The 27,963-nt window shown below is 36.1% G+C and overlaps 1 protein-coding gene across 1 annotated transcript in view; it reads left to right on the forward strand.

Annotated features, from left to right (window-relative positions):
• The window catches only part of VRK2 (VRK serine/threonine kinase 2), a 103,842-nt gene that overhangs the window by 34,690 nt on the left and 41,189 nt on the right, over positions 1-27,963 (forward strand). The window lies entirely within an intron of this gene.

Here is a 27,963-nt window from a genome sequence, read left to right on the forward strand (position 1 = left end):
ATGAGCCACGTGTGGCTATCCAGCACCTGAAACATGGGTAGTGTACCATCAAATGCTGATGAGGATGGAGAATGTCAGGAACTCCCATTCATTGCTGCTGGAAATGCAAAATGATATGGCCACTGTGGCAGACAGTTTGGCGTTTTCTTTAAAAGCTGAACATATTCGTAACATATGATCTGCAATTACACTGCTTGGTATTTACCCAAAGGAGTTGAAAACTTATATCCACACAAAAACCTACACACACATGTTTATAGCAGCTTTATTCATAGTTGCCAAAACTTGAAGCAATGAAGATGTCCTTTAATAGGTGAATGGATAAATAAACTGTGGTATATCCAACTAAGGCAGTATTACTCAATGTTAAAAGAAGTGAGCAGTCAAGACATGAAAAGACATGGAGGAACCTTAAATGCATTTTACTAAGTGAAAATCTATATAATTCCAACTTTACAAGGTTTTGGACAAGGAGAAACTATGGAGACACTAAAAAGATCAGTGATTGCTAGGGCTTAGAGGGAAGGGAGTGATGAATAGGCAGAGCACAGAAGATTTTTAGGGAAGTGAAACTGTTCTGTAAGATACTACAATGGTGGATATATGTTGCTACACATTTGTCAAAACTCATAGAATGTTCAACACCAAAAGTGAGCCCTATTGCAAACTATAGACTTTTGGTTATAATGATGTGTTGCTGTGTAAGGAATGTAAGTTCATCCATTGTAACAGATGTAATACTCTGGTATGGGATGGAGACTGTCTGGGGGGAGGGGCAGTGGGTATATGAGAACTCACTGTACTTTCCACTCAGTTTTACCTGAATTGCTCTAAATTTGCCAAAATTGAATACAAATTAACTGCTTTAAAAAAAAGAATCTCTAAAAAATGTGGCTAGTGTGACTGAGGAACTGAATTTTAAATTTAACTTAATTATTAATTAATTTTTTATTTTACCTTGCTTTCTCTCCCCCACCCCCAGCTTTCTTGAGGTAGGATTGTCAAAAAAATGCATATGTTTAGGTTGTACAACATGATTTTTTAAAGGTGTACAAAGTGATGATGCATATGTTATGAAGTGATTGCCATCATCAATTTAATTAATGCATTCGTTTCATATAGCTACTGTTTTGTTTGCTTTTGTGGTAAGACCACTTAAGATCTACTCTTGGCAAATTTGAAGTACATAGCATTATTAACTGTTGTCTCCATGCTGTATGTTAGAGCCCTAGAACTTATTCATCTTTTTTGACCAACATCTCCCTATTTCCTCCACACACCCCCCACCACCACCCCCAGCCCCTGGCAACCACTTTTCTACTTGCTGGTTCAGTAAGTTTTACTGTTTTACATGCCACGTATAAGTGAGATAATACAGTCTTTCTGTGTCTGACTTAATGTCCTCCAGGTCCATCCATGGTGTCACAAATGGCATATTTCCTTTTATGGCTGAATAATTCTGTTGCATGTGTATACCACATTTTCTTTATTCATTCATCCATCCATCAGTGAACACTAAGGTTATTTACTTATTTTGGCTGTTGTGAAAAATGCTGCAGTAACACGAGAGTGCACATATCTCCTTAAGATAATGATTTATTTTCCTTTTGGTATATACCCAGAAGTTGGATTGCTGGATCATATGATAGTTGCATTCAGAGGAACTGCTTGACTATTTTGCATAAAGACTATACAGTACACAAGGGTTCCCTTTTCTTCACACCCTCCCCACTGGTTATCACTGGTTATCACTGGATAACACTGGTTGTCTCTTGTCTTTTTCATAACAGCCATCTTAACAGGTATTGAGTGATGTCTCATTGTGGTTTTGGTGTTCATTTCCCTGATGATAATATTGAGCACCTTTTCTTATACCTGTTGGGCATGTGTATACCTTCTTTGGAAAAATGTCTGTGCAGGTCCTTTGTATATTTTTCAGTTGGCTTATTTTCTTGCTAGTGAGTTGTATGAGTTCTTCTATATTTTGGATATTAACCCTTTATCATATCTATGGTTTGCAAATATTTTCTCCAGTTTGGTAGTTTGCCTTTTTATTTTGTTGGTGACTTCCTTTGCTGTGTGGAATCTTTTTGGTTTGAGGTAGTTCTACTTGTTTATTTTTGTCTTCATTGCCTATGCTTTTAGTGTCAGTTGAAAGAATCATTGCCGTGACCCATGTTTATGGATCGCAAGAACTAATATTGTTAAAATGTCCATACTACCCAACACAATCTACAGATTCACTGCAATCCCTATCAAAATTCCAATGGCATTTTTCATAGAAACAGAAAAGAGAATCCTAAGGTTTGTATAGGACCACAAAAGACCGTGAATAGCCAAAGCAATCTTGAGAACAAAGTTGGAAGCATCATACTTCCTGATTTCGAATATATGACAATGTTATAGTATAAAAACAGTATACTATTGGCATAAAAACAGTGGACCAAAACAGAGAGCTCAGAAATAAACTCACACAGATACAATGAACTAGTCTTTGACAAGGGTACCAGTAATATACAATGGGGAAGGGATAGTCTCTTTAATAAATAATGGTGGGCAACTGGATAGCTACATGCAAAAGAATGAAACTGGACTCTTATCTTATACCACACATAAAAATTAACTCAGAATGGATTAAAGACTTAAATGTAAGGCCTGAAACCATAAAACCAGAAGAAAACACAGGAAAATAGCTTAAATTAATTTAAATTTCAATAACTACGTGTGGCTGGTAGCCACTGTATCAGACAAAAGAGATTTAACATTTTTTAAATTGACTCTATAAAAAATTTAAAAAGTTATAGTTGAATATTTACCTGAACTCTGAGGAGGAGGAAAAAATTTTTCAAATAATGGTACTAAAGAACAAATCCTAGAAAATATTGAGAAATTTCCAACTTTAAGATGTCTACGTTTAAAAAGTTGAAAAAATGAAAGAAATGACAAAATGGAAAGTAGAATTATGACAGATATTTGAGGAGATGTATCAAACTCAAAAAAATTAATAAGAAAAACACTAAATATTTTCTTAAAACAATGACTAAAAGGAATTAACAGAACAGAGAAGAAATACAGCTGTCAGAAATGGATAAACAATAGTTCACCATCACTAAAAAGAAGAGAGATGCAGAGGTAACATTTTCAAAGAACGTATCAGATTGGAAAATCCTGAAATAATAATCTGATGATATCGAGCTGATGAAATACAGGCACTTGTAGACCGCCAGTGGGAATGTAAATTAAATGGGAGTAGAAGAAGAAATTAAGTTAATGGAAGGGCAATTTGGCAATGTATATTAAAATCCTGTAAACGTCTGCATACTTTTTTAAGGTTAGGTTTTGTGAAGTACAATTTACAAACAGTAAAATTCACCCTTTTAACTGTACAGCTTGATGTGTTTTGACACATGTATATCATATAACCACCACTGCAATCATGATACAGAATGTTCCTATCATCCTCACACTTTTTGTCCTTCCCCCACGCCTGCTTAGTTCCCTTCTCTCACTCCCCTAACCCCTGGTGATGATTTCTGCCCCCATAGTTTTTGCATGTTTAAGGAATGTCATATAAAAATGGAATTATAGGATATATACCCTTGTGTCTGGCTTCCTTCACCGAGCATGATGTTTGGGAGAATTACCCTGGCTGTAGTTGTTAGTAGTTGATTCTTCTTTAATGATAGGTAGTATTCCATGGAAAACTACCACAGGGTATCTGTTTACCTGTTGGAGATTTGTGTCTTTTCCAGTATGGGGGCAATTATTAGTAAAGTTGCTATAAGCATTCACATAAAGTTATGTAGGTATATGTTTTAACAACTTCTGGGTAAATAACTAGGAGTGGGATTTCTGGATTATATGGAAGTATATGTTTAATTTAAAAGAAGCAGCCAAACTGTCTTCCAGAGCGGTTGTACCATTGTTATACATTCCCACCAGTGATGTGTAGTTCTCCACATCTTGCCACCACTTGGTTTCATTAGTTTCTAAAATTTTAGCCATTATGGTAAATGTGGTGTCATATCTAGTAATCTTAATGTGCATCAGTTATGTAATGACTGATGATACGGAGCGTCTTTCATGTATATATTTGCCACTCTTTTATCTTCTTTGGTGAATTATATGCTCCCATTTTTAAATCAGATTTGTCTTAAGAGAGCTTTATTTTTTGAGGATAGGAACATTTTGTCAGATACTTGTTTGCAGATGCTTTCTACATCTGTAGCTTATCTTTTCATTTTCTTATCAGTGTCTTTCAGAAAGCAGTTGTTTTTAATTATAATGAGGCCCAGTTTATGATTTTTTTTTCTTTTTATGATTTGTGCTACTTCTGTCCTAAGCTAGGATCATAAAATGTTTTCTCATAAGTTTTCTTCAAGGGGTTTTATACAACTCTTATATTTAGATTCCTGATCTGTTTCAAGTTTGTATTTGGTGCCAGTTAAGGATCAAGGCTCTTTTCTAGGGGGAGGGTGGACAAACATATGGGACATACATATGTATGTATACATACATACATATGATGTTGAAGTGAACCCCAGTGAATTGCTTTCATCTCCTCTGTCAAAATTATTGACCATCTATGAATGGGTCTATTTCTGGATTCTCTGTTACAGTATCATACAGTCATTATCACAGTTCATGGTCTGGAAAGTAGGAGGAGTCTTCCAACTCTGTTCTTTTCTTCAAAATTATTTTGACTTTTCTGGCTACTTTGCAATTTCTTTTGTAATATTTTAGAATCAGTTTGTCAATTTCTGTCCCAAAACCTGCAAGGATTTTGATTGAGATTGTGAGTTTTTATAGCTAGTACATTTCTTGCTTTTATAGCTAGTAATATTACTTGTTCAACTTTGTCTGATATTAATATAACCACACCCCTTTCTTTTAATTAATGTTTACATTATATAGCTTCTCCCTTCTTTTAATCTAATCAATCTCTAATTCGAGACAGTATGTTCATTTTGAGGCTATTTTTTAAGCTTTGCTAAAGTGAGTCTATAGTAGCCTTTACTTCTGTGGATAGTTTATTCCTGGTTCTATGCTGTGAAGTTCTGTGATTTCTAATGGAATTCCGTGTGAGGACTTAACTCTGGTTGGTCAGAACTCAACTCCCAGCTCTTTGTGAACCCTGGGAGTTATTCTTCTCCCTACTCCTATTGGTCGTTGGCTCCACCTTTTATACTACAGGTAAGGAGATGCTTAGGCAGATTTTTCTGGAACTTCCTCCCCTCCTGCCCCTGCCCCTGCCCCTACCCCCATGTAGCTCCCTCTTCTCTTCTTCTAAATTCCTCTCTGCAATTTCAGGCTCTTTGGGAGCCTCGCTGAATTCAATGACTGTGTCGTCAGGATTGCTGTACTGCCGTTAGGATTTCCCTTCCTGTTCTTGAGTTTGGAATTGTCACCAGGCAGAAATCTGGGGCATCTGTGGGACTCAACTAATCTTTTTTTCCCTCATTTTCTCAAGGATCTCAGTCATATGCTGCCTATTTAATATCCAAAACATTTGTATCTTTCATTTTATGCAGTTTCCCCCAGGCAGTGGCAGTGTAAATCCAGTCACTGTATTCCTTTTTTGCCAAAAGCAAAAAGGGCTAGTTTTATTTTTTTATTATTTTTTTAATATGAAATTTGTTATCAAATTGGTTTCCATACAACACCCAGTGCTCATCCCAACAGGTGCCCTCCTCAATGCCCATCACCCACACCCCCTCCCTCCCACCCCCTCCATCAACCCTCAGTTTATTCTCAGTTTTTAAGAGTCTCTTATGGTTTGGCTGTCTCCCTTTCTAACTTTTTTTTTTCCTTCCCCTCCCCCATGGTCTTCTGTTAAGTTTCTCAGGCTCCACATAAGAGTGACAACATATGGTATCTGTCTCTCTCTGTATGACTTATTTCACTTAGCATAACATGCTCCAGTTGCATCCACATTGCTACAAAAGGCCATATTTCATTCTTTCTCATTACCAAGTAGTATTCCATTGTGTATATAAACCACAATTTCTTATCCATTCATCAGTTGATGGACATTTAGGCTCTTTGCACAATTTGGCTATTGTTGAAAGTACTGCTATAAACAGTGGGGTACAGGTGCCCCTATGCATCAGCACTCCTGTATCCCTTGGGTAAATTCCTAGCAGTGCTATTGCTAGGTCATAGGGTAGATCTATTTTTAATTTTTTGAGGAACCTCCACACTGTTTTCCAGAGTGGCTGCACCAGTTTGCATTCTCATCAACAATGCAAGAGGGTTCCTGTTTCTCCACATCTTCTCCAGCATCTATAGTCTCCTAATTTGTTCATTTTAGCCATTCTGACTGGCATGAGGTGATATCTGAGTGTGGTTTTGGTTTGTATTTCCCTGATGAGGAGTGACGTTGAGCATCTTTTCATGTGCCTGTTGGCCATCTGGATGTCTTCTTTAGAGAAGTTCTATTCATGTTAATAGAAGTTCTTCTACTCATGTTTTTTGCCCATTTCTTCACTGGATTATTTGTTTTTCGGGTGTGGAATTTGGTGAGTTCTTTATAGATTTTGGATACTAGAAAAAGGGCTAGTTTTAAATAATTTGTGTGTGTGTACGTGAAATGTCTGCTCATGTCTTTTGCCTGTTTCTCTTTTTTTTGTTTTTTTATTCCCTCTCTTTTGAAGAGTTCTTTAAATATATAAGCCCATCATCTATTACAGATTTTACAAATATGTTCTTTCAATTTGCCTTCTGTCCTTTGATTATATTTGTGATGTTTTATTGCCACATAGAAGGTGAAACTTTATTTTTAATGCGGTCAAATTATTAATTTTTTATTTACTATGGGTATTCAAGCATGATTAAAAACCTTGCTCCACAGAGAGATTTTATATGAATTTAATTGTATATTTTCATTTTTTACATTTAAATCTCTTATTAATTTAGAGTTTATTCTTTTACATGAGAAGTGTTGACTCAGTATTGTCATTTTCTAAATGATTTTCTAGTTTTTCCAATGCTATTTTTTTCTTTTTTTTTTTTTTTTTTGCTTCAGGGCACCTGGGTGGCTCAGATGGTTGAGTGTCTGACTTGATTTCGACTCAGGTCATGATCTCACTGTTCTTGAGTTTGTGCCCCGCATTGGGCTCTGTGCTGGCAGTGTGGGGCCTGCTTGGGATTCTCTCTTTCTCCCTCTCTCTCTGCCTCTCTCCTGCTTGCGCTGTCTCTTGCTCTCAAAACAAACTTGAAAAAAATATTTTTTTGGCTGCAGTGATATTAGATGCCACCTTTATCATATACTAAACTTCCATATGTACTTGAGTTCATTTCTGTACTTTCTACTGAATCCTTCTGGTTTGTCTAATTATGTTTAATTATAATACTAGTGCATTAATATCTGAGGCTTTATAACATAATTTAATATCTGATGAAGCTTTGTGCCTTGTAGCTTTCTTTTTCAGTATTACTCTAGATATTTATAGTTTCTATATTATTTTGTTTAGCTTCATTTAAAAAATACATGTTGGCTGGGGTGCCTGAGTGGCTCAGTCGGTTAACCGTCTGACTTTGGCTCAGGTCATGATCTCGTGGTTCGTGAGTTCGAGCCCTGCGTCAGGTTCTGGGCTGACAGCTCGGAGCCTGGAACCTGTTTCAGATTCTCTTCAGAGTGCCTGTGGCTTGCACTCTGTCTCTTGCATTGTCTCAAAAATAAATAAACGTTAAAAAAAAATACATGTTGGCATTTTTATTGGCATTTTGTTAAATTTTTAAATTAACTTGGGGAAGACCTGACATTTTTATGATGTATAGATGCTTTTCAACAGCAAGGAATGATTTTGTATTTCATCAGTATTACATTTATTATCTCTTGAGTATTTTTTAAAAAATTTTTTTTAATGTTTATTTATTTTTGAGAGAGAGAGAGAGAGAGAGAGACAGTGTGAGTGGGGGAGGCGCAGAGAGAGAGGGAGACACAGAATCCGAAGCAGGCTCCAGGCTCCAAGCTTCCAGCACAGAGCCCGATGTGGGGCTCAAACTCACAAACTGCGAGATCATGACCTGAGCCGAAGTTGGAAGCTTAACCGACTGAGCCACCCAGGCGCCCCTCTTGAGTATTTTAATTTTTCCTCATATTAAGTTTTTTATATTTCTTGCTACCCTTATTCTTAAAGATTAAACCACTTTTGTTGGTATTGTCACTGCTATTTTACTCTACTATTTTATCTTCTAAGTGATTATTGTTTGTGTATATGTGCATTGTTGATTTCTATATATTCATTTTATATCCTATTAATTTATTGACTTTGAGGTAGTTTTGTAATGATTATCTAGGGTTTTCTTAGGAAGCATTTCAGACACAAGTAGATATAGTTGTCTTTTGGTTCTTGTATCTCTGATTTCTTTTGTCTAATTAATTGTGTTGCTAGTATATCCAGCATGTAGTAAATAGTAGTGAAAGTAGTGATTATCCTTGCTTCTTCCTGATCTTAATGGAAATGCCTGAAGTTTACCCCATTAAATATGATGCTGGCTTTATGACTAAGGTGTGCCTACATATACATATGTGAGTGTGTGTATGTGTGTGTCCTTATAGTCATATCAAGGAAATCACCATCAATCCCTGTGTTCTCGAGTGGATTTTTTGATTTTATGGGATGGGTATTGAATTTCATCAAAGATTTACTTAGTGTGTATGGAAATAATTACACATTTTTCTCAGATCAATTAATATGGTGTGATATATCACTGTGCTTCTAATATTGAATCAACCTTACTTTCCAGGAATAAATCCCACTTTGTTATAGTACATCATTTATTATATATGGGGTTGAGGTATGTTCACTAATATTTTATGTAGTATTTTCATATAGGTATTTGTAAGTGATGTTGATCTGTAATTTTCTATTTTTGTACTATTTTTTTATCAGATTTAGGTATCAACATTATACTTCATAAAAAGAATTTGTAAGTTTTACTTCATTTCCTATATTCTAGAACCATTTCTATTAAATTGGCACCAATTGGTTTTTGAATATGAAATCGTCTGGTTCTGCTGTTTTTCTATGAGGCAGTTCCTTGTAATGTAGCTACCTCTTCCTATGGAACTGTTTAAGCTTTTTATCTCTACATGGGTCAATTGTGATAGTTATCCATTTTGTCTAGTTTTCCAAATGTATTTATTTTTTTTCCAAATGTATTTCTATGGTGTTACGCCTTGTAGTTAGTCTCTTCTGAATTTTAAATTTATTCTACTTCAGTGGTTGTTTCCCTCTGGTTATTTTTTATTTCTTTCTTCCTTTTTTCTGCCTTAATAAAGGTATTTCTTTTTCAACTCACTTGGATTCTGATTTGATTACTGAGAAATATTTTCCTTTTTCTATCTCATTAATTTCTGATTTTGCCTTTGTTATGTCATTTCTTATCATCTTTTTATTTCACCCTTTTCTTTTTTTACTTGGTCTTCAGTTTCAGATCTATTTCATTTATTTTCATTAAAATTATTTTATTTCTCTAAGTGTTTGAAGCCATGATTTTTCCTCTGGTCACAGCTTTATGTTGTACTCAACAATTTTAATATGTTTTTTATTATCTTTATCTTTTAGAAGATTTGTATTTCTTCTTCACCAAAAAGTTGTGCAGCAGCAGGTTTTTAAATTTTCATGTAGAAGGACATTTTTAAAACTTTTGTTATTAAATTCTAGACTTGTAACAAGATGATCAGGATATTGTTTACTCTGATAATTTTACTCTTTGGAATGCCCTGAAGCCTTTATTGGTGACTTAGAAGAAGGTCAGCTTTTGTCAGTATTCCACATCTGTTTGAGAAAAAGGTAGTCTGCATTCTTATAGTGTATAGTTTAATATCTGTCCAAAAGAATATCTGTATTCTTATAGTGTATAGTTTAATATCTGTCCAAAAGTTCTATCTTATTGACTATATTATTTATGTCATCTACACCTTTACTTAGTTTTTGTTCACTTGATTTGTTTTGACCAAGAGTGGTATTTAAAAATCTTCTGTTATTAATGTGTTTCTATGTGGCCTCAAGGGCCAGAATCAAGTTCTGTAGTTTTTATTTCATAAAGATCATTGCTGTGCTACTTGGTAAATATTCATTATTTATATTTGCTCTGTTTCATATGTGTTTTCTTTGATCTTATTCTTTAAGGTTTCTTTGGGTGGGAGGACTATTTATGAAAGCTCATATTTTTGTTGTAGTGTTTGGCCTTGGTATCTATACCTTTTAAAGATGCTTTTGGCTCACTTTATCCATATTTAACCTTTTGTTGCTACTATGATAGTCTTTTATGGTAGTTTTACTTCACTTACTACTAATTCACTATTGTTTATTTTACTTTCCTCTTTCCCTTAATGTTGTTTTCTTAGTTTTTAGTCCTACTACTTTACCTTGTCAGAACATGGGTCACTTGTGTATTCTTCATTTATCACCAGCCTTGTTTTGGTCTTAGATATAATTAAGTACATTAAATGCTCATCTCTCTGTCCTTTTACCAGAGCTACCTGCTCATCTTTAGATTGGATGAAACTAATGCTTTAGTAACTTGATTGCTCAAGAAGTGCCCAAGGGTACAAAATACCCTTGCGTGTGTTACACTTTTTCAATAACATTGATCCCTGAGGGATAGCTTGAATGGGTTTAAAATATTTAGTTCACATATTTTTCCTTGAATCTCTTGAAAATGCTAATCTGTTGTTGCCTTGTTTTGCATGTTGCTTTTAAGAATCTGCTGCTAGTTTAATTCTCTTACCAGTATATGTTATTTGTTCTTTTTCCCTTGCTACCTTTAGGATTTTTATTTCTTTACTAATAATGTCTAATGGTGTTACCAGGATATGTTTAGTGTAGATCATCTTGTATCGGTTTTCCCAGATGTCTGGTGGGCCCTTTTGATATATAGATTCTTTTATTTTCAGAAAGTTTTCTTGGATTATAGTTTTAAATATTAATTCACCCTTCATGTATATTTTGAGTTAAAATTATGGCGAAAAGAACTTTGAGCAATAAGCTGTTTAATGGAGAGAAAAAACTACTGGAAAAAGAGATTCAACAGCAGAGAGGGAAGACATTGTTGAATGATTTGGCAACCGAAAAAGCCAAAAATGTTGACATTTATACAACCTTTGTCAAAGCAGTAGAGTTGTAAAGATTGAGATAAACTTAGGAAATAGACCCAAAGAGGTGTTGAGTAGAAACAGCCATTTTAGTTAAGATGGAAAGAAAGGGTCCTGATAGGGATGATAGTCAAAATAAAGTTCTGGGTAGTCCATTGGGGGCACACTTGATGTTCTGAGCTGTTTTCATTTTACTGTGTTTTTAAAAAAAAAATCTCTTCAAATACTATTCAGACATGGGTCAAACAGTGTTTTTCCTTAAATTCAGACAGGTAACCTCACTGAGAGTTGAATTAGCTCATTGTAGATTATTTTATTCTTCTTTTTCCCTATGTCTTCATTGCATATTGTCCATTTCTTCATAACTCATCTGGTACTTTCCAAATTTGGTATTATGAAGACTCCCAAAGTGTACACCATTTACCTTCTTTCTTTTGTCATCTTTATCATTTTTTGTTGAAAATTATGTTATATTGTTTTTTTTTTTTATTTTTTATTTTTTGCATTTATTTATTTTTGAGAGACAGAGACAGAGCACAAGTTGGGGAGGGGCAGAGAGAGAAGGAGACACAGAATCTGAAGCAGGCTCCAGGCTCTGAGCTGTCAGCAAAGAGCCCGACACAGGGCTCGAACTGACAAACCATGAGATCATGACCTGAGCCGAAGTTGGACTTTTAACCAACTGAGCCACCCAGCAGCCCCTGTTATATTCTTTAAATAACATTATGTTTCTAAATCTATACTTCCCTGATAGATAAGTAGGCAACATCCTCTTAGTCTACTTAAGTTTCCTAACTTCTGTTTAGAAAGCTCACTGACTTTGAAGTATGATCTGGCGTTGTACAACTGATTACTGGCAATGAGGCTTATGGGTGCCATTATGATATTTAGAGAACAAATGTGCCTTTCTTATTTCATTGCTTAAAATGGCATTACCAGAAATGACATCAAGTGGTGGTTTTGCCATGGAGTACCACCCACTTGGCTGTATCTGACAGTGTCATTAGTGAAAAAAGGTGAGGCACATTAGTTAAAATCAGGGTTTGTGCACATCTTTTTATATCTTTCTATTTCAGAGGTGCAGTTGCTGTCCCACCTGTAAAAGGCCACTTTGTTGATTAGAAGGACATCATTTTTTTTAAGTTTTTATTTCAACTCCAGTTAGTTAAAATGCAGTGCAATATTAGTTTCAGGTATAAACACTTAATATGCAATACACCGTGCTCATCATAACAAATGCCTTCCTCAATCCCCATCACCCTTATGCCCCCCCCCCCCCCAGCCTCCCCTCTGGTAACCATCAGTTTGTTTTCTAGACTTAAGAGTCTGTTTCTTGTTTTCTCTCTCTCTCTATTTTTACCTTTGTTCATTTGTTTTGTGTCTTAAATTCCACATATGAGTGAAATCACATGGTATTTTTCTTTCTCTGACTGACTTAATTCACTTAGATAATATTCTCTAGCTCCATCCATGTCATTGTAAGTTGTAAAATTTCATTCTTTTTTATGGCTGAGTAATACTCCATTTGTGTGTGTGTGTGTGTGTGTGTGTGTGTGTGTATGTATATATGTGTGTATCTTTAAAACATTTTTAATGTTTATTTATTTTTGAGAGAGAGAGAGAGAGAGAGGCAGAGAGCGAGGGAGACACAGAATCCAAAGCAGGCTCCAGGCTTTGAGCTGTCAGCACAGAGCCCCATGTGGGGCTCAGACCCACATGCAGGATCATGACCTGAGCCAAAGTCAGACACTTAAGCAACTGAGCCATCCAGACACTCTTTACCACATCTTTATCCATTCATCAGTCAGTGGACACTTGCCTTGTTTCCATAATTTGACTATTGTAGATGCTGCTGCTATAAACATTGGGGTGCATGTATCCCATTGAATTGGCATATTTGTATTCTTTGGGTAAATACCTAGTAGTGCGATTCCTGGATCATAGGGTAGTTCTATTTGTATCTTTTTGAGGAACTTCCATACTGTTTTCCAGAGTGGCTGCACCAGTTTGTATTCCCACCAATAGTGCAAAAGTGTTCCCCTTTCTCTATATCCTTACCAACACCTGTTGTTTCTTGTGTTGTTGATTTTAGTCATTCTTGTGTTGTTGGTTTTAGGTGTGAGGTGATATCTCACTGTCATTTTGATTTGCATTTCCGCATTTCCCTGATGATCAGTGATGTTGAGCATCTTTTAATGGAAGCACATCATTTTTTCATGCACCAGCTTATAACCCTGCTTTTACATGAAGTCTTTCTTGATGATTCTGGTTTATACTGATTCCCAATTTCCTTTAGCTTCTAATGTTTTTTTTTAAACACATGAGCCCTCAAGTCTTAGTTGTTTCATATTGTCATATGAACTAGAATGGACTCCTTGAGACATGTAGATATGTATACTTCCCTTCTTTTGTATTTCTCACAGCATCTAGGATAGTGTTGCTTTTGTAATTACCCCTCAGGAAATACTTTATTGACCTCTCAGGACGAAAGGATAGTCTTGATGCAATGCCTGTCATCTCTCTTAGTGCCCAGAGCACCCTGACTCTTCAGGGCCTCCACCCCACCACACTCCATGTGTCTCTGTCCCAAAGCTGCCTGGTAAGTGAAAGAGAAAGGCCCTCACAGGTAGAGAAAACAGTTCTGCGTGTCAGCATCTGGAGTATGGCTTAGGAAACCTGTGATTTTTAAAAACACTTGCTTGACTACTGGGAGTTGTGTTGGACTGAAAGTCAGGAGATGAGGTTTCAGACTCAGCCCTAACATTGAGCAGGCTTGCAGCCTTCGGCAAATGATTTAACCTGTGAGGATGTTAGCTCTCCAATCTATAAAATGTAAGCCTTTGACTGAGTGATATTAAAATTTCCTTCTAGCTCTAAAATTCTGTGATTCTCTGAAAACATGTTTCCAAATGCTTAATGCTCATTGCAGAAGGTAATGTTTCTTATAATGTTTCCAAAGCGTCCACTTATTGTTGCATAGCTAAGGAAGTTAAAAAGCTCAAATTTAGAAAAACAAAACAAAACAAAACAAAAAAACCTTAATGATCTGGGAGCGGGAATTGTAGTACCTGACCTGTATCTGGTGGCAAAATGCTCACTTTCATCCATAGGGTAGGGTCATAAGCCTCATTAAAGTTGCTTGTTCGCTGTTTGCTAGAGGGAATTCTAACATAATCCATTTATCAGTTACAGTTTCTTGTAAGATGGAGTGCAAATGTGTGTTTGTAAGAATTTTTCATGGTATATGCACATAATATGGTACCATTTTTAGAGGCAGCATTTCCTTTGTTGAACATTTATAAAATTTAGTCCTGGTGATATACTTCTGTATTTCATTATCTTTGGAGTGGTATTGTATGTCTTAGCTTGATGATACCATAATATTACCAGATGGTACAGCTGGTAAGGCTACTTTAAAGTATTTTGGTATCACGTGGATAGGATTATACTGTAGATTAAATAACATGGTGGTGTTTATAGTCACTTGTAACGTGCAATAGCATGCACGTCATTTTCTTTCTTCCTAGTGAGGTTCTGCTCTACATTTTTAGTTGAGCAAAGGGACTTTGAAATTTATTCCTATGATTTTAGTTACTTGAACTTTTAAAATTTTATGAGTTTTTGGGGCGCCTGGGTGGCGCAGTCGGTTAAGCGTCCGACTTCAGCCAGGTCACGATCTCGCGGTCCGGGAGTTCGAGCCCCGCGTCGGGCTCTGGGCTGATGGCTCAGAGCCTGGAGCCTGTTTCCGATTCTGTGTCTCCCTCTCTCTCTGCCCCTCCCCCGTTCATGCTCTGTCTCTCTCTGTCCCAAAAATAAATAAACGTTGAAAAAAAAAATTAAAAAAAAAAAAAAAAAAAATTTTATGAGTTTTATGTTAATGCAATTGTTTGTAAAATACACACTTTCACTGAATTTTTTTTGTCTCAACATAATTTGTCATCTGAATATGTTTTTAAGATTTAATACCGTGTGTGTATCTCTACTCATGGATTAGTTTTACAAACTTACTATTTGGAGATTTTTTCAGTATGATTTGTCAAATAAAAATAAAGTCAGTTCCAAATTTTATTTCAATCTAGCATTCTTTAATGTTTAATGCTGCTATGTTTTACTACATTCTGATTAAATTACTTTAAAATCATTGAAGTAATCAAATGTATTTTAGCTCTGTTGTCTGATACTGAATAGTGTTCCTATTATCAAAATTTATTCTTAACATGTGTATATTAAGATGTCTGATTTTAAATCAGATTAGATCCATATAAAAAGAAATAATTCATACTCAAAATACTATGCAAATGACAGTAATATGAATATATACTACTGGAGTGTTATTGAAAGGTGGTGATGAGTGGAAAATATTGAAGAAAACAGCATAATAATTATAATTTAGAAGCCATGGTCTCCATATTTAAAATTAATATTTTGTGAAGCTTATTTCCCAGTGCTGGGACTCTGAGACAAGTGAGAACCTGTTAAGTAGATAATTGTGCCTTTAGGAGGACACAGTTTTTTTAACCTTTTGTTTTGAAAAATTTGAAACATACTGAATAATAGAGAACTCCAGATACCCATCACTTTGATTTAAAAATTAACATTCTGAAATTTTATTTTATCTATTTTTTGGCTGAAAGGTTTTAAAGCAATTACAGATATCATGTCATCTTATCTCTAAATACTTATGTATGCATTTTCAAAAAACGAGGACAATTCACTGTATTATCACCATGCTATTACTTAACAAAATTAACATCATTCCTTCATGTCAGGTATGATTTTATACATTCTATTTTCTTTCTCCTTTCTCCTAAAATTCATTAGAAAATGGGAATATAAGCAATTTTTATTCTAATTGTACTTAAACACTTTTTTCCTTTTTACAAAATTACTTGTTGTAGTAGACTTCTGTGCTCTAATTTTCCTTTCTATAAATTGAGTGACGTAGATCATGAGATCTCTTGGACCCCTTTTAGCTCTCATAGCCTCTTACTTCCTGGACAGGACTGGTTGTAAGCTACAAATCTCACTTAGGAAACTACTGGTACAGAACCACGTGAGCGTATTTCTCTCAGTTAAATGTCCATCAGGAGAGCAAGTTTCTAGTCTTGTATACAAGAAAACAGAGATTATGTTTTATTCACTGATGTGTATCCAGCAGCTGGCACAGAGCATGGCATATAATAAGCACTCAATAAATAAATGATGACTGAACAGTGAGTAATTGAATAGGTTAATGCATAAATGAATTGATTAATTAGTCATTCGATGTTCAGGAGTAACAGGCAAAGCCAATCAAGTAGAGCTGGATAGAGTACAGTAACATATAGCAACTAAATTCCTACTGGGAGAAATCTATCCAGTGTCAAGAGATCATTAGTACTTTATATTGCCATTATCAGTGTTTTCTTAGAGATAGAGCTCTGCCAGCATATCCATGAAGAGAAACTGAGAAATAGGGGCTGCTCTGGATTAAATTGTGTCCTCTCAAAAGATGTTGAAGTCCCAACCCCCAGCATCTGTGCATGTGACCTTATTTGGAAATAAGGTCTTTTTGAGTTACCAAGAGGTCATTAGAGAAGGCCCTAATCCAGTATGGTTGATATTACAAATGGGGAAACTTGGACACGGAGAGAAACCAGACATGAAGAGGTGAAAGACAGTGTGAAGAAATAGGAAGAATGCCTCCTCTAAACCTTGGAGCACCTGAGATCACTTGAAGCTAGGCGAGAGGCATAGAACAGATTATCCTTCACATCCCTCAGAAGGGATCAACCCTGCAAACGCCTTCATGGCAGACATGTAGCCTCGAAGACTATGAGATGATATATTTCTGTTTTTGTTTAAGCCACTCAGTTTATGGTACCTTGTTATAGCAGTAGCCCTGCAAAACTAATACAGGAACATAGACAAATCTTTGGGTGGAAGTTGATATAAGAACATTTCCAAACAATTTTAATAAAAAATTCAGGCACCAGGATAGGGGGGAAAAAACGGAAAGAGGAAAAAGTTAAAGAACAGAGGGGAAAGAGAAGTACCCTAGGGTACTTTTGTTTTGCCTAGGGCCACTCCAGGCTGGGCCAAATCACTTAGTGTTTCTAACATAATTTATTCTTACACATGGGATCTCAGGCAGTTAATTCTTGACCATGTGTGGTGGAATCTTCATGATAATAGACTGCTTGTTTATTCTGGAACTAAATGTCTTTGTTTAGAGCCACTGACCTGGGTGGCTCAGTCAGTTGAGCGTCCGACTCTTGATTTCAACTCAGGTCATGATCCCAGGGTCATGGGTTCAAGCCCTACACTGGGCTCCCACACTGAGCATGGAGTCTGCTTAAGATTTTCTCTTTCTGTCTCTCTTTCTCTCTCTCTCTCTCCTGCTCCCATCTCCCCTGCTTCTTAAAAAAAAAAGAACCTTTAGAAAAATATATAAATGTCCTTGTTCAGAAGATACTAAAAAAGGGTGGTTTACCTTTTCCTAACCCCAGGCAAAAAGGTTTTATTAGAAAAAGATGGCAACTATTTGCATAACTTTCAATACAGATTTAGTGTAGAAATAGTTGAGGGTTTGAGGATATGAGCTCTAGAATCAGATTCTCTGGCTTTGAGTTCTGGCCCTGCCTCTTACTAGCTCTGTTTTCTTTGCCATATTATTTTACCTGCCTGTGCTGTTTCCACATCTAAAGCTAATAAGAGAACTTCCCTCAAAGAGGTATTTTAATAATCAAATGATTTGAAATGTGAAAGGCTTAGGCAAATATCAGGCACGTAGTAAGCACTCAGTAAATAATAGCTAGAAAATAATTTTATTATTTTTATACTTATGCTGAAAGAATACCGTATCTTATTTTGCTCTCCAAGAATTCTTTCGATTTATGAAAAAAGATATAATGATGTTCTGGTTAAATATTAAGAAGATGGTAATGAATTGGATGTAATAAGTGTAGTTCTCCCTGGGTGTGTAGTTTAATGATAGATGTCCCTCAAGTTGTATGGAACAGAACACCCAGGGTCTATTTTCTATGTAAGGGAAAAGATTTTACATTTATGAGTGTGTATGCACTGTAAATATAGGATGGCCCATTTAACAAATTACCTATCCCCAAGAATATGGTTCCCAAGAGAGTTAATGCTGTTGAAAAATTAGTGTTTTCCTATAATCAATACAAGCTTATTGAGTGCCTAGTGAGTCCCATTGGTCATATTATTTCTATTTCTGAAGGCCAGATGCATACTTGACCAAAGAATTTTTGAGCATCCTGATTCACAAAAGGCTATATATAGGGGTTTTATTTTGTTTTGTTTTGTTTTTAGTTATTATGGGAAGATGGCCTTTTTGAATTCTGAATCAACTCATTAAGCTGCATAAGTTGGATGGGTTAAGATGTACCCCTGTTTAGAGGCTATTAAAAAACTGGCACCCCAAGGGACTGTGCACGTAAGAATGGCGTTGGTGTCGGCAACCTCAAATACTGTCTTTGAAATCGTTGGAATTTACAGTTAAAGTAGAACAGGTGGCTATTTTGAATGTTGGATAGCTGTGTTTTATGTAGATACAGCTTCCATGTGGTGAACCTGTTTATAATATTATAGCAATGACAGTTAAATTATATCAGCTAACGTTTTGGAGTATCTACTATTTACAGATATACCAAGCACTGAGAATGCTTACTGACATGCTGAAAACTCTAAAGTTCAGACTTGATTTAGACAAAAAGGAAAACCATAAATTGGATGCAATTCAGATTCTCCTCTTCCATTGCCTATTTATTTTGTTAAAGGACAGACACAAATTATGTGCTTTGATAGCACGTTGGAAATTAGAAAGAAAGGGTATTGTAGGTTCTTTCATACAATTCTTGAGAACTTGTGTCAGAAGGACAAATTGGAAAGAGACTGTAATTGGAAAGGTTTTCTTTTGTGGGTGAAAGGCATTTTTAGTAAAGAAGCAATTGCTAGCATATGAACTATTGAGGGAATTTCCCCCAAAGTCTGGAAAGCATATTAAGTCACAGCCCTATTTGATCAAATAGGCTTTCACATAATGCTTAGGGGAAAAAAAAAAAAACTAAGCTGGAATAGAAAAACAGGTCATGGGTTCAAAATGCTAATATCATTTAGAATACTGCTAAGTGCCTCTCAGGATTTTGTTATGATGCTTGAATTTATAGTTCCATTTAAAGGAGACATGGACTTGAGCCTGATGGAGCAGTAGATGCCGTAAAGAGATGATGATAAGAGGCATAGCTCGTCTGCCATCTCTTCATATGTTAACCTCATGGATGTGTCTTTAAGTCTCTCACTCTCACTGAATGTTACATATAAAGAAAACAGGATAAAATTCCAGATTTGAAGTAGAGTAGGTAGTTATGAGATCTAAGAGGGAAAAACCTTCAACATAGAAGGCACATTTTTTTTTTTAAGAATAATCGCATGTTGCAGCCATTAGAAAACAGAAGCTTCAGACTTTTTACAGCTCAGATAAGGTCAGACTATAGTTTTGAAAAATACATTTCATGCTGATTCTAATAAGCATCACATTTGAAAAGTAAGTCAGAACCTTTTAAAAGTTGCATTATTTCGTCTAGACTGTAGTGGTGATGCAACATTACTGGCAAAAACAAGAAGAAAAAGAAAAACAAAAAGAGAAGCTGAAAAACAAAGTACTGGACAATAAGAGAATAAAAAGCACGGGTTTAGGGGCGCCTGGGTGGCGCAGTCGGTTAAGCGTCCGACTTCAGCCAGGTCACGATCTCGCGGTCCGTGAGTTCGAGCCCCGCGTCAGGCTCTGGGCTGATGGCTCAGAGCCTGGAGCCTGCTTCCGATTCTGTGTCTCCCTCTCTCTCTGCCCCTCCCCCGTTCATGCTCTGTCTCTCTCTGTCCCAAAAATAAATAAACGTTGAAAAAAAAAAAAAAAAGCACGGGTTTATATCAAAACATAGTAGCATCTATGAGGTTACACGTCGGTTTTTAACAGACATGAGTGATGTTTGTGAACAAAGCCATGTTGCTTACACATTGCATGCTTCATTCCTGCTTTGGCATGCAGAGATTTTCATGAGTTCATAAGCACTTAGTTTACTGCGAAGATTTTCACACTATTGTATCTTGTTGATAGAATAGGGAAATATTATACCCTATTCAAATAAGATAAATGCTGGCTTTTTAAAAAAATGTGTTTAAAGTTGCTGACTAAGACTATGTTCTTGCTAGAGTTTTAAGAGTGTTTTTTTTTTTAAGTTTCCACTTTAAAAAGTCATGAATAGTAACTATCTCTCTCCATAGTGTAATTTCCAACGAGAGCTTAAGAGACACATTTCTTGATATGGCAAGGTGTGCCAGTTAAAAAGATTTAATTGTATAAAATAGCGTGAAAAATGATAAGACACGAGATTGTATAACAAAAATTTAAGTTCTTGAAAAGTGAATTGCATCTTGGGGGCTAAATATATATCTCTAATGTATACTGAAAATGCAAAGTGGAGGTAGAGTCGTAACGTGGTTTAATGGGTGGTCACATGCCACTGAGCAGTGATATTTGCTCACAATTGTGTCTTGCTTCTCGCTTCTCTCTCAGCTCCATAATCTCTTGCACCCCTTCTCCAGCTGACATCTTTCCTGTCCATCACATCAAGTGTTGAGAAATGCTTCCATTTGAGCCAGTGTGGCTGCTTAGGATTCCCAGTTGCTTGGGCAGCAGAAAGGTGCCAGATTTGACTCTTGATGGGAAAGAGGTTCTTTACTTTTTTCATCGACTATGAGCGTGTCCCTCAAATTTGCATAAACTGAAAGAATCTGGAACTGGTTGGGTGAGGTTGTTAGCCACCAATCAACCAGTTTATTTTTGGTACAAAAATGAATAAATCATTTTCTTTCCAAACTTCTTCCTCCTCTGCATTCTTTATTCATTGAATCCTCCCTTACCAGCCAACCATACCATTCTTAGAGTTGTCATTGATCCACTTATCCAGTAACTGTGGTTCTCCGTGGTCTCCCTTCTTTTGTTCACCAGTGCCCTAGTCCACCCTCCCATCATCCTTTGCCCGGACTATTGTTATATTCTCCCAAATGAATTCTCTGCTTCCCTTTCCTCATCATGGTGCTGCCAGTACTGATAATATTATTCCTTGCCAAAAGCCTTTGGTGACTTGTATTTGCATACTAAAATTGTGTTCTAGCTTCTTAGCACGGTTTTGGAAACTGTGCTAACTGATGATAACCAGTTTTTTTCTGGCTTTTGTTGTATTTCCAGTAGCCTCTGCACTCCCAACATGCATTGACCCATACTCTGGTTTTCCTTCTTGTGTTACTTCTTTTCCCTATCTCCATTTGTGGAAAGCTTAGATATTTGTCAAGACCCAACACAAATGTTTCTTTCTCTGAGTTTTTCAATTAGAAATAACTTCCCCTTGCTCCAAAGTGTTGCTAACTTTGGGGTACGTGGGTGGCTCAGTCAGGCGTCCAGCTTCAGCTCAGGTCATGATCTCATGGTTCATAAGTTTGAGCCCCACATCAGATTCTGTGCTGACAGCTCAGAGCCTAGAGCCTACTTTGGATTCTGTATCTCCCTGTCTCTCTGCCCCTTCCCAACTCGCACATGCGCACGTGCGCGTGCTCTCTCTCAAAAATAAACATTAAAACAATAATAAAGTGCTACTAAATTTAAATCTGTTACACTTTTTCTCAAAGTAATGTTATCTTTAGACCTGTAGGTAGACTTCTGTCATCTCTCCTTTGTATGAGATATATGGAAAAAACTCTACTTCTGATCAGACTGATTTAGGTTCATTTTCAACTTTGCCAGTTACTGTAAGTTTGTTGTGCACAGAATACCTACCTTTACTCATTCTGTTTTCACATCTTCAAGACATCTTAAAATAATCTCCTTTTAGGGTCATGAGGGTTAAATGATTTGACTTCTCTAAAGCACTCAGTAAATATGCATTCAATACATATGCACTCATTTTTGTTTTTCTTTGTTTTTTGTAAACATATGATTCTCAATAGTTTATCATGCTTGGCACTCAGATGTCTATTGAAAAGAATTTACTCCAATTTTTCCAATTATTAACATCAAGAAAAATTAATAAAAAAATTATTTCAGCCTGTGCAGAAGGCCTTAAGAGTAGGTACTGTCACAGATGCAAAAGTGTATGTATGCAACATTGTCCTGGCCACTTCTCCCCTTGGAGCTTACAGCTGGTAAATGTGGAACCAAGGCTTAAATACAAGAAAAGCTAAATAATCCTGTACATTTTTAAATAGTAAATCCATGTGGACACAAATGAAAACCCAGTAAGTTGCTTTGTGGTTAAAGGAATGTACATACCAGGATTCAGGTGTGAGTGGTGAACCCAGGAATTGTGAAGTGTGGAGCCAGGGGTGTGGTAGGAGGGAGAGAAGAGCACTTTGGGCACCCTAGAGGGGTGCCTGATTGAAGATGAAGGCCCTTCCCATGCAATTCACTGCAAAGAAGAGTTATGACAGGGTGTTCTGTAATCATCAGTTCTACCTATCCATTTGGAGAATTAAAGTGGTATAAGACCCTCACCACATCAGGAAACAAAGGAGATGGGACGTAAAGGATTGACTAAGTGCAGAACTTGAGAATGTGGTATGGGTGCAGATCTGGTTAGGTTAAAGGGGAAGATGATGTTTGAGACAGTCTTGGTTAGTACAGGAAAGTTGCATTTTTTATGGACATCAAAGTCTAACTTGCTTTTCATCTTTATTTGCCTAGTGCTTTTAATGAAAGCTATGACTTACCACCTGTGCCAAATCCAGTTCTCAGAGGGGCTGCTACTGAGACAGAATTAGGATTGCAAGGTCTTTATTGGAGAAGCAAGCATATTATCCATGCGAGGGAAAAAGAGAAAAAGCAAGATTGGACAAAGAAAGCTTTGAGAGTGGGATGTTCATGTGACCCCCACAAGAGGAAAGGGGGGCAGGAAGGATTGGGCCGGGAGAGCTCAGACTGTGATACAGCTCTGACAGGCAGCACCAGACCAGAAAGTACCCATTAGAAGAACCCCTGGGTAGAAATGGCCACATGGTATCCCCACTGTGCTCCTTGTGTGGCGGGTGCTGCCTAGGGAGAGCATGCCCTTGGCTCACGCGCTGTAACAGTTCCCAGTGGACCTGCCAGTTGAGGTTGTCCGCTTATTGCCTTCTTCACAGGCGAAAGGTCCCTTCATTCTGGGTGGGACTGGACCTCAGTGGCTACCACGCTACCTTTTCAGTAGTAAAATATTAAAGTCAAAAGTCCAGGTAAACCTTAGTTCAGATTAGGTGGGTTTTGTTTTTTGTTTTTTTTTGTTTTGTTTTGTTTTTTGGAGGTGGGGAGATTAGGGAGCCTGAAAAACTCACTAAAACAATAAAACTTTTGTAGAAGCTGGATTTGGTGTGGGTAATTTGCATTATCTGGGTGTAACACATTATTTTTTTATCTGTTAAATGTGCATAATGACACATTTTCCTTACCCACCTCATGAAGTTGAAAACAACAACAACAACAACAACCCATAATACGTATCTATGAAAGGTGAGAAGAAAATGACTACCATGTGGAAATAAAGTACAATGTAATAGAAAGATCTATGGAATTAGAATAAAGGGGAAGCAGGCAGGGCTCTCCTTTTATTCGTGGAGAAAAGAAAAACGATTACTAAATTCAGAAAAATCATATAAAAAGAAAATCATTTAAAATGCATTAGGGAGCTAGATATTTACATTTTGCTATGCCTAGTATGATTACAATGCAAATAATCATTTCCTACCTGATCTTGGTACTCTTGAGTTTCCTACTACAGGCTTGTCTAAAACTAGGGATATTGTACATACTTAAAGTGAAAATATTAACTAGTTGTTATTTTTTATTTCATAGAAAAAAAGAAGAGATAATATTTAAAAAGTTAACTGGAAAGCAAGTTTTATTTTAGATTAGGGGTTGGCAAACTTTTTCTGTAAAGAACCAGATAGTAAATATTTTAGGCTTTTATGAGCTCTGTGGGCCACATATGGGTCTCTGTTGCATATTCTTTTTCTTTCTTTCTTTTCTTTTTTTTTATAATCCTATAAAAATGTAAAAATCATTCTTAGCTCAAGGACACATAAAAATAGGACTTAGACTGCAAACCTTATTGTGGATTAAGTTTTGCTCAAACTTATTTTTAACTTCAGCAAAATTTCAGAAATAGATAGAACCTCAAATTCTAAACTATATTAAAAAAGGAGAATGGACTTTGATGTCATAAAGGCATGGGATTGAATCCTGCGTCTGTTCATTACTAGTTCTGACTTGGGCAGGCTACTTGCTGGGGTGCTTAGCTTCCTGGCTGGGAGGTGGCCTTGATTTAATGAGATAATTTGTGAAAGATACTTTGCCCAATGATCATCACATAATTAGAACCTCAACAAATTTTCTTCCTTCCCTCCCTTTCTTATCTTCTTTGACAATATTTCCCAGTCCTTTCTTTCTTGAATTACTTTAACAGAATTCTAGACTGTGTATTTCTAATATAATATCTTCATAGAAACTCTCACTTTGACCTAATTTGTATAAAATTAATTTATCAACATTTTTATTACTTGGGACAAATTATTGACTTTATTTACACCAAAATCTATACCCACTAAACGCAGTCACTCCTAAATTTCTTCAGTACTGTATCAAGATCTATAATGTTGATAGATAGTAGTGATAAAACTTTTATGGGAATTTTATTTATTTATTTATTTTTAATTTTTGTTTAGTGTTTATTTATTTTTGAGACACAGAGAGACAGGGCATGAGCAGGGAAGGGGCAGAGAGAGAGGGAGACACAGAATCAGAAGCAGGCTCCAGGCTCTGAGCTGTCAGCACAGAGCCCGACGCGGGGCTCGAACTCACAGACCGTAAGATCATGACCTGAGCCAAAGTCGGACGCTTAACCGACTGAGCCACCCAGGCGCCCCATATGGGAATTTTAGAGAATTTATCCAATACTCATAGAATATAAATATTTTAAGCCATATGCTACATTATTAGATAAAAAAACAAACTAAAAAAACGGGGGTTATACAGGCTGGTGAAGATCGTTAGTTGTTTGTTTTACCATTTTGTTCAATAGCCTTCTATGATTATTTGAATCCTGCCCACAACTCTCTATTAAGACCACTGGTTATGCACCCACAATTGGAGCACCAAGTATATAAAGCATAAGTTAACAAATTAAAGACTCCACCTATAGACAACAATACAGTGATATGGGGTTCCAATACATTCTCAACAACGGATACATCATCCAGATGAAAATCAATGAGGAAACATTGGGCTTAAACTGCATGTTAGATCAGATGGACTAACAGACAAATACAAATCATTCCAACCAACTGCAGCAGAATATACATTCTTCTCAAACACACATGGAACATTTTCTAGAGCAGATCATTTGTTAGGCCACAGGACAAGTTAATAAATTTAAGAAGATTGAAATATCAAGCATCGTTTCCAACCACAACATTATGAAACTTGAAATCAATTATAAGAGGAAAACTGGAAACTTCCCGTATGTGTGGAGATTAAACAACATGTTCCTGAACTACCATTAGTGAAAGGGACAGACATCAAAGGAACTACCAAATCAAAAGGGACAACAAGGGCACCTGGCTGGCACAGTTGGTAGAGCATGTCACTCTTGATCTCGGGGTTGTGAGTTTGAGCCCCACATCGGGTATAGAGATTACTTAAATAAGTAAATATTTTTTAAAAAGGCACATCAAAGAATATCTCCAGACAAATGAAAACGGAAAGACACATACCAAAACTTATAGAGTGCAAGAAAAGAAGTTCCAAAAAGTAACTTTATAGTGATAAATGCCTACATTAAGAAAAAAGAAAGATCTTAACGTAGCTTTACATCTAAAGGAACGAGAAAAAGAAGAACAAACACAAAGTTTGTAAGCATGAAGTTAGTAGAAAGAAGAAAATAATAAACTCCAGAGCCAAAATTCATGAAATAGAGACCAAAAAGAATAGAAAAGATCAAGGAAACAGCTGGCTTTTGAAAAGATAGAAAATATTGGCAAACTTTTAGCTAGACTAAAAAAAAAAAAGAGACCCATATCAATGAAGTCAGGGATGAAAGAGGAGAGATTATAACTGATAAACTCTAGAGGCTCCTGGGTGGCTTAGTTGGTTAAGTGTTTGACTCTTGATTTCAGCTCAGGTCATGATTTAAAGATTCATGAGTTTGAGCCCTCATTGGGCTCTGCACTGGCAGCACAAATCCTGCTTGGGATTCTCTACCTCTCTCTTTCTCTCTTTCTGCCCCTCCCCTGCTCTCTCTCTCTCTCTCTCTCAAAATAAATAAACATTTTTTTATTAAAAAAAAATCTCTAAGAATCTTAAGAAACTACTATGGACAATTATATAGCAACACACTAGATAAGTTAGAAGAAATGGATATATTTCTAGAAACATGCAACCTACCAAGATCGAATCACAGAAAAATAGAAAATCTGAACAGACCTATTACTAGTAAGGAACAAGGAAAAGTCCAGGACCAGATGGCTTCCCTGGTGAATTCTACCAAACATTTAAAGAAGAATTCATATGAATTGTTTTCAAACTCTTTCCCCAAAATAGAAGAAGGACACACTTCCAAACTCATTTTAAGAAGCCAGCATTGCCGTGGTACCAAGGCCAGGTAAGGATGCTATAGGAAAAGAAAATTACAGTCCAATATCCCTGACCGTAGATGCAAAAATACTAAGCAAAATACTAGCAATCCAATTTCAACAGTATGTTAAAGGGTTAATACACCACGATCAAGTGAGACTTATTCCTGGGATGCAAGGATGGTTCAAATAAACAAATCAATCAGTGTGATACATCACATTAACAAAATGAGTGCTAAGAATCATACGATCATGTAAATAGATGCAGAAAAAAAAAATTGACAAATTCAACATCTTTTCATGATTAAAAAGTCTCTAAAAATTAGGCATAGAAGGAACGTACCTCAACATAAAAAAGGCCAGTTATGACAAGCCCATAGACAACATCATAATTGATGGTGAAAAGCTGAAAGCTCTTCCTCTAAGATCAGGAAAATGACAAGAATGCCCACTCTCACCATTTTTATTCAATATAGTACTGGAAGTCCTACTCAGAGCAATTTGTCAAGAAAAAGAAATAAAGTCATCCAAATAGGAAAGGAAGTAAAATTGTCTCTGGGGATGACATGATCTTATATACAGAAAACCCTAAAGATTCCACCAAAAAACCATTAGAAGTAATAATGGTAACAATGAAGTAATAAAGAATTTCAGTAAAGTTGCAGGATACAAAATCAGTATAGAAAAGTCAGTTGCATTTCTATATACTAACGATGAGCTATTGAAAAGAGAAATTAAAATAATCCCATTTAAAATCACATCAAAAAGAATAAAATATTTAGGAATAAATTTAACCAAGAACATGAAAGATCTATATACTGAAAACCATAAAATACTGATGAAAGAAATTGAAGAAGGCACAAATAAATAGAAAGACATTCCATGCTGATGGGTTGAAAGAATTAAAATTGTAAAAATATACATACTGTCCAGAACAGTCAACAGATTCAACTTAGTCTCTATCAAAGTTCCAATGGCTTTTTTCACAGAAATAGAAAAACAATTCTAAAAATTGTTTGGAACCACAAAAGACCCTGAGTTGCCATAGCAATCCTGAGAAGGAAGAATGGTGTTGGAGGCATCACACTTCCTGATCTCAAACTGGATTACAGTGTTCTAGTAATCAAAACAATATGGTGTTAGCATGAGAAGAGAAACATAGATCAATGCAACAGAATAGAGATCCCAGAAATAAACTCATG

This window comes from Lynx canadensis, chromosome A3 (genome assembly GCF_007474595.2).
Source record: "Lynx canadensis isolate LIC74 chromosome A3, mLynCan4.pri.v2, whole genome shotgun sequence".
NCBI classification, from domain to species: Eukaryota; Metazoa; Chordata; class Mammalia; order Carnivora; family Felidae; genus Lynx; species Lynx canadensis.